The sequence below is a fragment of the Canis lupus genome, chromosome X (assembly GCF_048164855.1).
Source record: "Canis lupus baileyi chromosome X, mCanLup2.hap1, whole genome shotgun sequence".
Lineage (NCBI taxonomy): Eukaryota > Metazoa > Chordata > Mammalia > Carnivora > Canidae > Canis > Canis lupus.
In genome coordinates this window covers 122,771,609-122,783,805 of record NC_132876.1, presented here as the reverse complement: position 1 = coordinate 122,783,805, position 12,197 = coordinate 122,771,609, and the positions used below count along the sequence as shown (strand labels likewise).

General features: G+C 40.4%; 1 long non-coding RNA gene across 2 annotated transcripts; it reads left to right on the top strand.

The window, feature by feature from the left end:
• Positions 1-902: 902 nt before the first annotated feature.
• Positions 903-10,762, top strand: LOC140627170 (uncharacterized). 2 transcript variants are annotated; one of them, XR_012026048.1, is made up of 3 exons: positions 903-1,065; positions 1,246-1,603; positions 10,540-10,762. It is a non-coding gene; the product is annotated as an uncharacterized lncRNA (long non-coding RNA). The 2 variants fall into 2 exon arrangements; XR_012026047.1 differs by having other exon boundaries at positions 903-1,070.
• Positions 10,763-12,197: the final 1,435 nt, after the last annotated feature.

Genomic DNA, 12,197 nt, shown 5'->3' with positions numbered 1-12,197 from the left:
GGAAATGAGAGATAATTCACAATGAATTCAGAATGAATTAACCAATAATCCACAAAGGTGGGAATGATTTAGCCACGTAGGAAGCACAGGTGCATACAACGGAAGACGTAGGGATCTCATTTTTCCACGAGCCTGTGTTGTGAAAGAAATACAGTACTCTATGTATTCAAAAAAAATGATCAGTAGTCAACAGATGTGACCAAAGTTTGGTAGTTGACCAGAACTTTGAATGGATTAGTTGGGCAAAGGCATAGAACACTTGGTGCTATAGGTTTTGGAGCATTTAGAATTTAGGGAAAGACTTTCCCCAAGCCATGTGTTGCCAGTAATATCTCTAAGGAGGATGATGCTACTTTAATTTCCAGAAATGGTAGATGCAGCTTCAAAGGATGTTTTGTTTCACAGAGTGTCTTAAGTGTTCCGAGACCCCAGAGCCAAGAGTGCAGGGGGAACAAGGCTGCCATAGTGCTACGCACAATAATTCAAGGTGGTTTGGATATGGAAAAAGGATGGAACCTGGGAAGGAGAGATACAGGGAGACACATTATCAGTGATTGTCTGGGGAGGTGGGGTGCTGAGGGAGTTGGTAGGGTAGTTATTTCCAGTGGTATTGAGTTTTACTTTACGAGTTCTGTTGGGGATGTCCCGATTCCCACCCAGCACAAACTTTGGGTGCAATGTACACCAGGGTCCTTCCTGCCTCTTCCAGCATCTGGGGCTCCAGGCGTCCCAGGGCTGGTGGCTGTGTCCCTCCCATCTCTGCCTCCATCATCCCATGGTTTCTCCTCTGTGTCTGTGTCTCCTCTTCTGTCTCTTACAAGGACACCAGTCATTGGATGCTGGGTGTGTTCCAATCTACTATGACCTCATCTTCTCTTGACTCCATCTGCAAAGATCCTATTTTCAAATAAAGTCTGGTTCACAGGTTCTGGGCTTAGGACTCGCACATAATATTTTTAGGGCTGATGTTTGACCCACTGGAGCAGTGAGAAATCGAGTAAAAAGTAGTATATTCCGGAGGTTAAGAGTCATTGAGGGAGTCCATCAAAAGGAGATGAACCCAAGGTGAGGTAAGTCCTTCCACAGGATGGAAGGTACATGCAGGGGCAGAGAGGGTGTGAGGATTTGTCTTTTCATTGGACAGAGCCCTGTGTTTTCGATTCATTTCCCGGAAACATTAAGTGATGCACCTCTTGTGCTTATTATACAAGTTCAAAATCATGTGTCTTTAATTTTTTTTTTTAGACAGCATGGATTTTGAAGGGAAATGTGCCACAGTGACCAGGATGTATTTGAGGTTAATTAATCCTCCTAGTGGACGAGAAAAGGAAGCCGTAACGAATGGCATGGCGGGTCATGCCTATGGACTCTGGCTTCTGAGTCTCTGCAGTGACTCTCCCTGCTTATTTCAGTTCAACGCTCTTCAGTCAATGTGAATCTTCACCCAAGCGATTGTGATGATGGGATCTCAGGGAATGTCCTGCAGAGCCTGCAGCAGGGGGAACCCACTCACCATGTACGGATCTACAAAGTGATACAGCCCAATGGGTGGATGAACATGTGCACTGCCTTGGTTTGAAGCTTGAAAAAGGCCATAGAACTGGTAAAGTATTTAAAAAAAAAAATAAGCAAATCTTTTGCATTCTGGGTGCAAGCAAATACAACACTTGTTTTCCTACGGTGTGTGAAGTGCTTGCAAATACATTAAGGCAATCTTTTCAGTGATGTTCCTGATGTTGCGTGAATGAACATGAATAACGTTCTCCTCCCTTGAGAACGCTGCCCAAGCCCCTGTCCACAGTCTCTGCTGCTCCCTCCTGGAAAGAGCCTCCACGCAAGGCAGGCTGATTAGCAAAGAATCACTCAAAATTCATGTACTAAGAACCCACACGTGAACATGGTGCCTCCTCTGTGTGTGCTGTGGTTGCTGCTGAGGGGTCAGTGTTTCTTTTTTTTTTAAGATTTTATTTATTTGTTCATGAGAAATACAGAGAGAGAGAGAGGCAGAGACATAGGCAGAAGGAGAAGCAGGCTTCCCGCAGGGAGTCCACTGTGGGACTTGATCCCTGGACCTGGGATCATGCCCTGGGCTGAAGGCAGACGCTCAACCAATGAGCCACCCAGGCATCCCAGGGTCAGTGCTGCTTAAGAGGAAACCACCGTGGAGAAATCTACCCTTCAGCAGGGAAGACGCTCCCCACTCTGCTCCCCCACCTCAGCCCAGATGTCCCAGCAAGAGAAACACTGCTAGAGCAGAGAGGACTCAGATACTACTGTGACATCTTCACGCAACGGCTGCTGATGTATCTCTTACTCAGATCCATAATGACCAGTGTTCCTTTCTGCCCTAGATTTCTGCTCTTTTGTAGGGATGATTTTGTTATTTGTTTCTGGCAAGCTATCTATCATCTATCTATTATCTATCACCTATCTACTATTATCTTTTATCTACTTATCACCTATCTATGTATCATAATCTGTCACCTATCTACATCTATCTTTGTATTCATCTATCTATCTAATCATTCTATCTACTTATCCATCATAAGTATCACCTATCTATCCATCCTATCATCTATCCATCCAACCATCGATCCATCACATCTATCAACCATCCATCTACCCATATATCCATCTATCTATCATCTATCATCCATCGATCTATCATCTATCTATCCATCATATCTATTATCTACCTATCTATATATCTATTCATACATTTCATTTTGTTCTCTTACTGAATTGCCCAAGACCCACCACTCTTCCTTCTTTTTCTCTAACAATGTTAGCAAAATAGCCCACAATTTAAAAAAAAAAAAATACTAAGAACTAGTCAGCAGACCAGAAAGAAAGGAAATACTAAATTGCTTTTTCAAACAAATGGTAAACCTTTCTAGGTGGAAGCCCAGAGATGATTGAAAGTTTCATTAGTGACAGTTTAAGACGTGAGCACTGTGGGCTTCATATATCGTAGTAAAAATGCTTCATGGAGGTGTGTGTGTGCATATGAGAGAAGGAAGTTAACACAATAAATAAATACACTAGAAGGAAGTAAATGAACACTGCAGAAAAAAATGAGAGAAACTAATTGATGATAAAGCGTCCTCATAGGTTCATCACATTGTCTGGGATGCCCATTTTCACAAGACTTCAGGCATTCATTCATTTTGTGTCTTTGAGAGCAAATACCAAAGTAGAGTTAAAAAGTAAAGCATTGTAAGAGCAACAAAAAAGGTAGAAATGCCTTAATTTAAAAATATTTAATCTATCACAAAATGTAAATAGACCCTAATTATAATAAATAGTAGCATTCTAAATAGTACAATGAAAAATAACTCTCCTATTGAGTGGAATTAAAATCCAAATACATGCTAGGTCCATGACATAAACCATAAACACAAAAATAGGTAAAGGTTAAAATTGTAGTTATGAGAAAAGGTGTTATCATGAGAACACTAACAAACAAAGCGAATGCAGGAATATTAGTCTCAAACAAAACAAAACGCAAGGCAGAAATCATGATGAAGGATACTGTGGGGGTATTTCATAATTTAACCAGAAGACATTAATTTATGCATCCATTGGTGACTAATAAAAGAGCTTTGAAATATTTATGGGGCACCTCCCTGGCTTGGTCAGGGGAGCATGGGACTCTTCATCTCAGAGTTGTAGCTTCCAGCTCCACATTGGGTGTAGAAATTACAAAAGAGGAGCGTCCAAATATTTAAATCAAAATTTCACATACTGTAAAGGACAAACGGACATGCTCTTGATGTAGACTATTTTCTACATCATTATGTTATGTTACTATTTTAACATATCTACTGAAGCTGCTGATAGAACAGGAAGGAAATGATTACAAATGGTAAAGATTTGGAGCACCTGGATGGCTCAGGGTCAGGGCATGATCCAGGATCCTGGGACCTAGTCCCCCATCAGGCTCTCTGTAGGGAGCCTGCTTCTCCCTCTGCCTGTGTCTCTCCCTCTCTCTGTGTGTCTTTCATGAATAAATACATTAAATCTTTTTTTTTAAATGGTAAAGATTCTATGCAAGCCCACGACACATGACTCGCATATACGGTGTGATGTAACTGGCAGCCACACCTTGCACACTCTCTTCAAGCGCACAATGCTGACCAATTGACCAAATGCTGCAACATAAAACAGATGTCATCACGTTGCACACACTGAAAACACCAGGGACATGCACGTTCATCACGGTGCAATTAGCAGAAGTTCCAGAGCAAAAGGACAACTGGAAAAGTCCCAAGTGTCTGTAAATCAAGGGAAACACAATTAACACATGTGTGGGACAAAAGAGATAAACACAGACCATTAGAAAATAGTTTGGATTTAGTGACAATTAACATGTGCCTTTGTGAACGCTTTGTGGTATGCCCCGAACGGAGACGCAGACGGAAAGATAAGCCTTAAGTTGAAACGTGTATCCTATTGGTTAATGCTAAAAACTCACACTACAAATACGAGTCTGAGGAAGCAAGACAAAAAAGCACAACCGGCTGTACTCACAGATGACAGAGGGATGGATGTAAACCGAGGTAAGGGCAGAAAGTAAAAGAACAAAAACAAGAATGAAACTGTGAAACACGGAGTAAAAGTCTGCTCATCCAGAAGAGCGCTGAGGTCTCCTACTTGTCAAAATTAAAAGACTCAAAATTCGATTAACCAAATGCTTCTTGCAGCAATCAGCGGAGGGTGTGTTCAAGAAAAATTGGGGTGAGTTTTGGGAAGAGTGGGAAGACTGGTAATGTACGCTGACCCGTGGCCTTCCCCTCAAACAGCTGCATTCGAGAGCCAGGCGACCCAGCAGCTCTGCAAGCACCAGAGCTTCAGAGCTGAAGGTGAACACAACCTCCTGCCTGCATGCTGCCCAGAAATCCTCCATTTGCAGGGCACTTTTTTTGTAGAGTGACTGGACCATTAGCTTGTTCAGTGAGGAAGCCTCTTTCTGCACATTACTTGTCAGAGGCATTGTTCCCCAGCACGTGTGGAGCACATTCTTGGTTAGACATTAGGAAGCCATACAACGAGTCAATGTGAAGGGATAGAAATTGGGCAAAATGTGTGTCTCTGACCACAGTGGAAGCGAACTGGAAATCCACAGCACTGGGGTGTGGGAGTCTTATAGGCAGACGGAGATCAAACGTATGCTCATGAGTAACCCAGGGATGAAAGAATAAGTCAAAAGGGAAATGGAAAAGAATCTGAGGTCAATGAACATGAAACCCGCATTCCAAAAATGTATGGGATGGGGCTAGACCAGTGCCTCACAGGCCATTTATCAATGTAAAAATCTATACTCAAAAATAAGACAATCTCAGGGCTCCTGGGAGGCTTAGTCAGTTAAGCATCTGACTACAACCCAGGTCGTATTCTTGAGGTCCCGGGATCGAGTCCCAAAGGAGCTCCCTGCTCAGGAAGGAGTCTGCATCTTCTCCTGCCCTTCCTCCCAGCTCATGCTCCTTCTCAAATAAATAAATTAAATCTTTCAAAACAATAAGACAATCTCAAAATAGTAACATCATCATCTCCCTTCAGATCTAAATTAAGAGAAGGAAATTAAATCCAATCAGAAAGAAGGAAATTATAAGTATTGAAGTGTGAATGGATAAATACATTACTGAAAAACCACACAGAGAAGTCAATGAAGATCAAAGGTGAAGATGAGCAAAATTGTCAAATTTTAGTAAAGCCGACCAGAAAAAGAAAAAAAGGATGACTCAAATTACTGCATAATAATTATAAGATTCTGTTAGTGATTAAACACACATACACAAACTTCCCACATAGAAAAGTCCAGTCCTGATGGCTTCCCTTGTTGAGTTCCGGCAAATATTTTAGAAGAATTGATACAAGAACATCATGAATGTTTCCATAACGAGAACAGGAAAGTCTTCCCGATTTAGCCCATGAGGACACTACGGTGCTGCCACAAACACGGCCAGGACGCCGCAAGAACACAATAAGCAATATCCCTTAAGAACACATGCACAAAAATGCTCAGTAAAATCTTGCACATTCAAAAAAAAAATCTTGCACATTCAATTCAGCAACATATAAAATGGATTATATGCAGTTTGACCAAATAAGAGACGTAGTAAAGGTCAAATTTCAGAGACACACAGGACATTTTAGCATGTGCCACAAAGGAAGCGCATGTGCGTGATTGGAAGGGGAGTCATCTTAGGGATAGGACTTTTCATATCTGTCAGCACAAGCCTAAAGGCAATGAGGTCTAGTCTGCAAATGGTCCCAGGAAGGTTTCTCCTCCCGTCCTTGGAAACACTCCCCCGGCAGATCCACGAGCTCAGGTCACTATTCCCAGCAGGCAGTGTCTCCTCAAGATTCGTTTTCCTCACGTGGGTACTGAGGTCAGCAAGGTCTGTCTGAGATCGTAACACACAGTGAGGTAAGGAAACGAGTGATGGGATACCACATACGGCACATGTCGTATGAGCGGAATCTATATCCCGAAAGAATCCTTGATCCCCCACATCGACAGATATAAAGAGAAAGTGAGGTTTAGGAGAATCATTTTTTAAACAGATTTTATTTGATTATTTGAGAGAGAGTGAGCAGGACGAGAGAGGGAGAGAGAATGTGAAGCAGACCCCACATCCACCGTGGAGCCTCAAAAGAGGACTAGAAGAACATGACCTGAGCCTAAACCAAGAGTCATATGCTTAACGGACTAAGCCACCCAGGTGCCCCTAGAAGAATATCTTTTAAGGGTATGTAAGAGAGTATGGATGTGGATATTTAAGAAGCAATACGAAATGGGGACACCTGGGTGGCTCAATTCGTTTAGAATCTGACTCTTGATTTTGGCTCAGGTCAGGATCTCGGGGTCTTGGGATTGAGCCCTGGGTCTGACCCTGTGCTAAGCACAGAGTCGGCTTGTTCCTCTCCCTATGCTCCTCCCCTGGCTCTCGCTCCCTCTCTCCGAATCAAATAAATAAATAAATTGTTTAAATTGAAAAAAAAAAAAAGGAAAACCAATGTGAAATGGCCGGCCCAATCAAAACATCTTATAAAACGTTCACAGTAGATATTTTTTATCATCAGCTAATAGAGCCATAGAGTTTACAGATAACTGTCTGAGCTGAAATGTAAACCACTAACTATATTTAAAAGTATACCCCCAAGATGGCTTTTCATCATGAAGATACTCCACCCCACACATGAGACATGTAAATATTAATCACACGTGGGAGATTCTCAATGTTTGATGAAGATAGAAAAGTTTTATAATGTGCTGGCCAAAAATGTGGAGAAGTCAAAGAAATAAAACTCTTCCTACATTTTTTAGAGGACGGCACTGATTGATTCAACCCCTTAGAGGATGCTCCCTGTGACTTCAATGGTCAGAATTCACTCTAAATGTGCCCCAAAATGTTAGTGTAAAGACAAACACTGCAGCATGGTTTGAAGGACCCAAAGGTTATATAGTAAGTTTAATTTCTGCATGATTAGGTTTAATACATTATACCACACCAATTTCATAGAGTAATATGCAGACCTTAAAGAAAAATGAGGGTGATTTGTGTTTGTTGATATAAAAAGATGTAATATGCGTATAGGCATCCCAAGGACAAAATGGAAATGTATTGTGAAGAATGTGATATAATATGTGAATAGATGGCCAAGGATGTTTTCCAAGTGATTGATTTTTAGGAAAAGCCCTGGTGCCTCAACCACAAGAACAGGACTTCTTTTCAATTGGAAATCACTGTTATGTTCTACCTTAATGTGCTTCATATATTAATTATTTTTTTTAAACCCATTATTAGTCCAATTGCTAAATTAAAGGGGGAAGGTGAGTGGGGAGTGAGGTGTGAATATAATTGGACCATACGAAAAAATACAAATAAAGAAGTAACAAGAGCCAAACGTAAAAACTAGACACATAAAGTAAAAGATGAAAAAAAAAAAAAAAAAACACAAGTATTCAACCTCAGCTATCCCAATAAATACGCAGAAGATAAATTTTCCTGTCAAAGATACACTGACAGGTAAGACAGTAAAGATAAAAATCTATCTGTGTGCTTTCAAAATGATGCTCGCTAAAAAAATTTTTTACAAGGGAAAACAGTGAAATTAAGACATGAGAAAAGATCCAAAGTCAATGCAAACTTTAAAGAAAGGTTGAGTGGTACTATCAGGAGCAGAAGAAGCAGAATTGAGGTTTCAAAGGAGGACCCAGTCATTGTGGTTATTGAGGCCTGGGGGGTATGTCCTAGGAACGTCAGTGTCGCATGGAGATGAGCCAGAAGAGCCTCTGCTGTTTCCTGGTTTTGAACATGGCATGGAGGGATGTCTGATGCTCAGAGCCACCGCAGCCACTTTGAGGACCATAGAACGAAAACCAGAAAGGCAAGAGCATCGCCAAGTAAATGACCAATATCCCTGGATGGTCGGGCTGCTCAGTTAACAGAGCCTAGAAGACTCTTCTTGCCTCTTCCTCCTTACGCAAAATACATCAACCCCTCATTGTGCAAGTTGCTTTTATTTGGGTATATTTTTAATTGTGAATGCATCTAGGCCGCTGCTTTATTTTTTGGGGAAAACAAACCATGGTCTATGGGAAAAAATATAAAGCACTTTTTTTGTGTACAAAACAATATATCCAAAGGATAACTTCAAAATCTGGTGAAAGGGGCACCTGGGTGGCTCCGTGGTTGAGGGTCTGCCTTTGGCTCAGGTCGCGATCCTGGGGTTTCTGGGATTGAGTCCCACATCGGTTCCCTGCAGGGAGACCATGCTTCTCCTTCTGCTTGTGTCTCTGTGTCTCTCATGAATAAATAAATAAAATTTAACAAATCTGGCTGAGATAACCACAAAGAAAATCATTTAAAAAAAAAAAGCTGGTGATATTACCCAACTATGGATATATTCAAGAACTTGAATGATGTCAAAGTCATTGTGTTAAGAACAAGTCAAGCTCAAGAGGTCATCTCGTTGATGACTCCTCCTACAAAATATTCTCAAAGTGACAAAACTAGAGAGAAGGGGAAGACATTTGTGATAGGAAGGGATGAGGGATGGCAGGGAGGAGGTGGGGATGGTGTCACTGTAAACAGGAGGCTGTATGGTGGTGGAAGAGTTCTGTACCTTGATGGTGTTGGCTTCTCCATCCACTTGTGTGGACAAAATGGCACCGAACGAGAAACACCTGCTGTATTAATGCCAGCTTCGGGGTTTTGATAGCGTGCTATAGTTACATCCGACGTAACCAATGTGGAAACCAGGTGAAGGGCACACAGGACTTCTCCATATTGTTTTTGCAAATACCTAGGACTCTATGCTTATCCCCAAATCAAAAAAATATATATATGAATAAAAGAATGTGACCTTTGCTGTATCTTGTCAGAGATTAAACTTAATGTCCTAAATAATGGAGTTTTCTTGTCATTTTCTGATACCACTGAAGAAGAAATAAAAGCTAATGGCACATTGTGTTGTCTTATAAATACTCTGATGCTCTGTGCTACACGTATTCTACTTAACTTCTTACGTTTAGGTATTTTTAAATGTCTACAACATGGGACACTTTTGTTTAGAGTTTATGCTTCTCGTGGAAATAAAATTCCAGATTCTGAAGAACTCACTAACTCATTAATAGCATTGTTTATCATCACCTGCAACTACTATAACAAATCATCTCGATTTCAGATTTTCTTTTCCTATCTCAGATGAACCCGCTTTCGCATTTGCTTTTTTTGTTTCCCATCCTCCCGTCTTTCTGTACTTCCTCCTCAAACTGTTTCTTTTAGTTATTTCCTAAATAATAGACACAGACCATATATCTGTGTTTGCACCAACTATCTTATGTGTGTGTGATGATTCCCCTGATTTAACACTTCAGCAGGACTCAGTAGTCTGGAAATTAAAGTATCGGTTAACTTTAAAAACACGGTCGACACAGGCGTTTAGGGTTCACGGCAGCAACAGGGAATACAAAGAAAAAAACATTTCTTCAGAGTAGAAACATGTTGATAATCTAGCTTTCTTTGTTAACATTTAAAAGTGGTATAAACATTGTGGGAAACAGTGTCTGATTGAGTTTTTATTTAATGTTGTAGAAGAAACTACTATACATAGCTCTCTACAATGTCTTCATTAGTGGATAATGTGAAAAAAAACCTTCAAAATAAAAACAAAATCTTGCAACTTCATTGCTGATTAACTATCTTAAGCAAGAAGGCAGCATAATAAAATTCAATTTGGACCACTATTAACACTGGGTGGAATTTAATTGGGAGGCAAACTAAATCCTGGATTATTGTTTCCATCTAAAATACGTGAGCTTGGTGGTTTTGTTAAAATGTAAATGCACGGTGGCTTTTATTATTTGTTTTAAGAACAGAAAAATAAAAATCAAGAAGCATAGATTTTCAAGTATACAGAATAAAAGTTAATCACAAGTAGGCACAGTTTTCTCCTCCAAATTAAAATATATTCCTAGAAAGTAATTCTTTTTTTTTTTTTAAGATTTTTTTTCATTCATTCATTTGACAGGGAGAGACAGAGTACAACCAGGAGGTTCAGAAGAGGGAGGAGAACTGCTGAACATGGACTCGATTTCAGAACCCTGAGATCATGACCTGAGGTGAGGGCAGACCTTGGACCTACTGAACCACCCAGGCGTCTCAAAAGCAAAGTTATTCTAACGCATATTTAATAAATACAAGATGATAAGCAATTCTTTATGAAGCAGGTATAATAAAAATAACTTACATTGCTAGAGTAAATTTGTAGTTTTCTAGCATTTATTTATTTTATTTTTTTTCTAGCATTTATTTTAAAAGTACATTTTTCAAATGATCATGTGGCATTATAGGTAAGTGCATTTTTGCACGGTTTCTACATCAAATTAGTCAAGGTTTTCAGGATACTTTTGTAGAACCACGAGACAACAATATACTTCTTACATTCATCTGTTAGTAGTAGCCTTGCATCTGTAACACCACAATGTCACAATTTGGTCTCTGCTTAAGCTAGACTCAATGGGCTGTGGATGCCAGGACATCAGGCACTATTAAAACTCTCAAAGTGGGGGAATTCCCTAAACAACATGGCTGTCAAAGAGACCTTTCCAAATAATTGTTGGGGCCTACAAAATGTGGAGTAGCTGGGGCATTGAGGACTTAGATACATCTTTAGTCTCACTTCCCTTGTGTGTCCTAGGCAAAGTTTGGGCAACCGACACGTCTGGGATCCAGCACATTCAGGCAACAGGGGGACCCTCAGAGACAGTTTCTCCTCAGCTCTGAATTAGTATGCTAGAGCTCCCTCATAGCTGAGAAGCCAAGAGGGAAATAGACACAGGTAGATTCCTCACCCCCACCCCCCCAAGGCTAAGCCGGGAGAAGTGTGATGACACCTGGGAACACAGCGATGTTGCCCAGGTGCACCTGGAGACTAGAGATGTCACTCGACTCAATTAGTACATAAAAACACGATGTTTCCTAAATGGGGTTACTATGAAGAATATAAGGGTCTACTTTTGCAAACCTGCTAATACAATCCATTAATCCAGTGGAGAGAGAAAGCCAAACGATTCTACCAAAAGACATGGAAAATGTATTTGAAAATAATTATGCAGCCAATACAAGAAGGAAATAATAAAACAATGCATAAAATAAGCAAAAACAAACAAAATTCAAATAACAGAAGCACACTTCTAAAACCAATACCAATATGAGAGTAAAAAGCAGGTAGGAGAGTGCCTTCCATTGGCATTATTATGCAATAATTTTTTGAAGATTCTTGAAAATGCAGTGAGAGGAGTAAATGTAAATGCATTACAATGACTGGACAAGGAAAGATGAAATGAGAGCTCTTAGTTGATAGTATGACTGCGTACCTGAGAAAATCAATTAAAAACCTTTGAGAAGGGGACTCCTGGGTGGCTCAGCAGTTGAGCATCTGCCTTTGACTCAGCTCGTGATCCTGGGATGGAGTCCTACATCGGGCTCCCCACAAGGAGCCTGCTTCTCCTTCTGCCTATGTCTCTGCCTCTCTCTCTGTGTCTCTCATGAATAAATAAATAAAATCTAAAAAAAAAAAACAAAAACTATGAGATGGTATAAAGTGATTTAGTAAAGTTGCTGAATACAAAGTAAATAAACAAAAATTCTTAGTTTTTACCTCTACTGCCAGTAAGTACCTAGAAA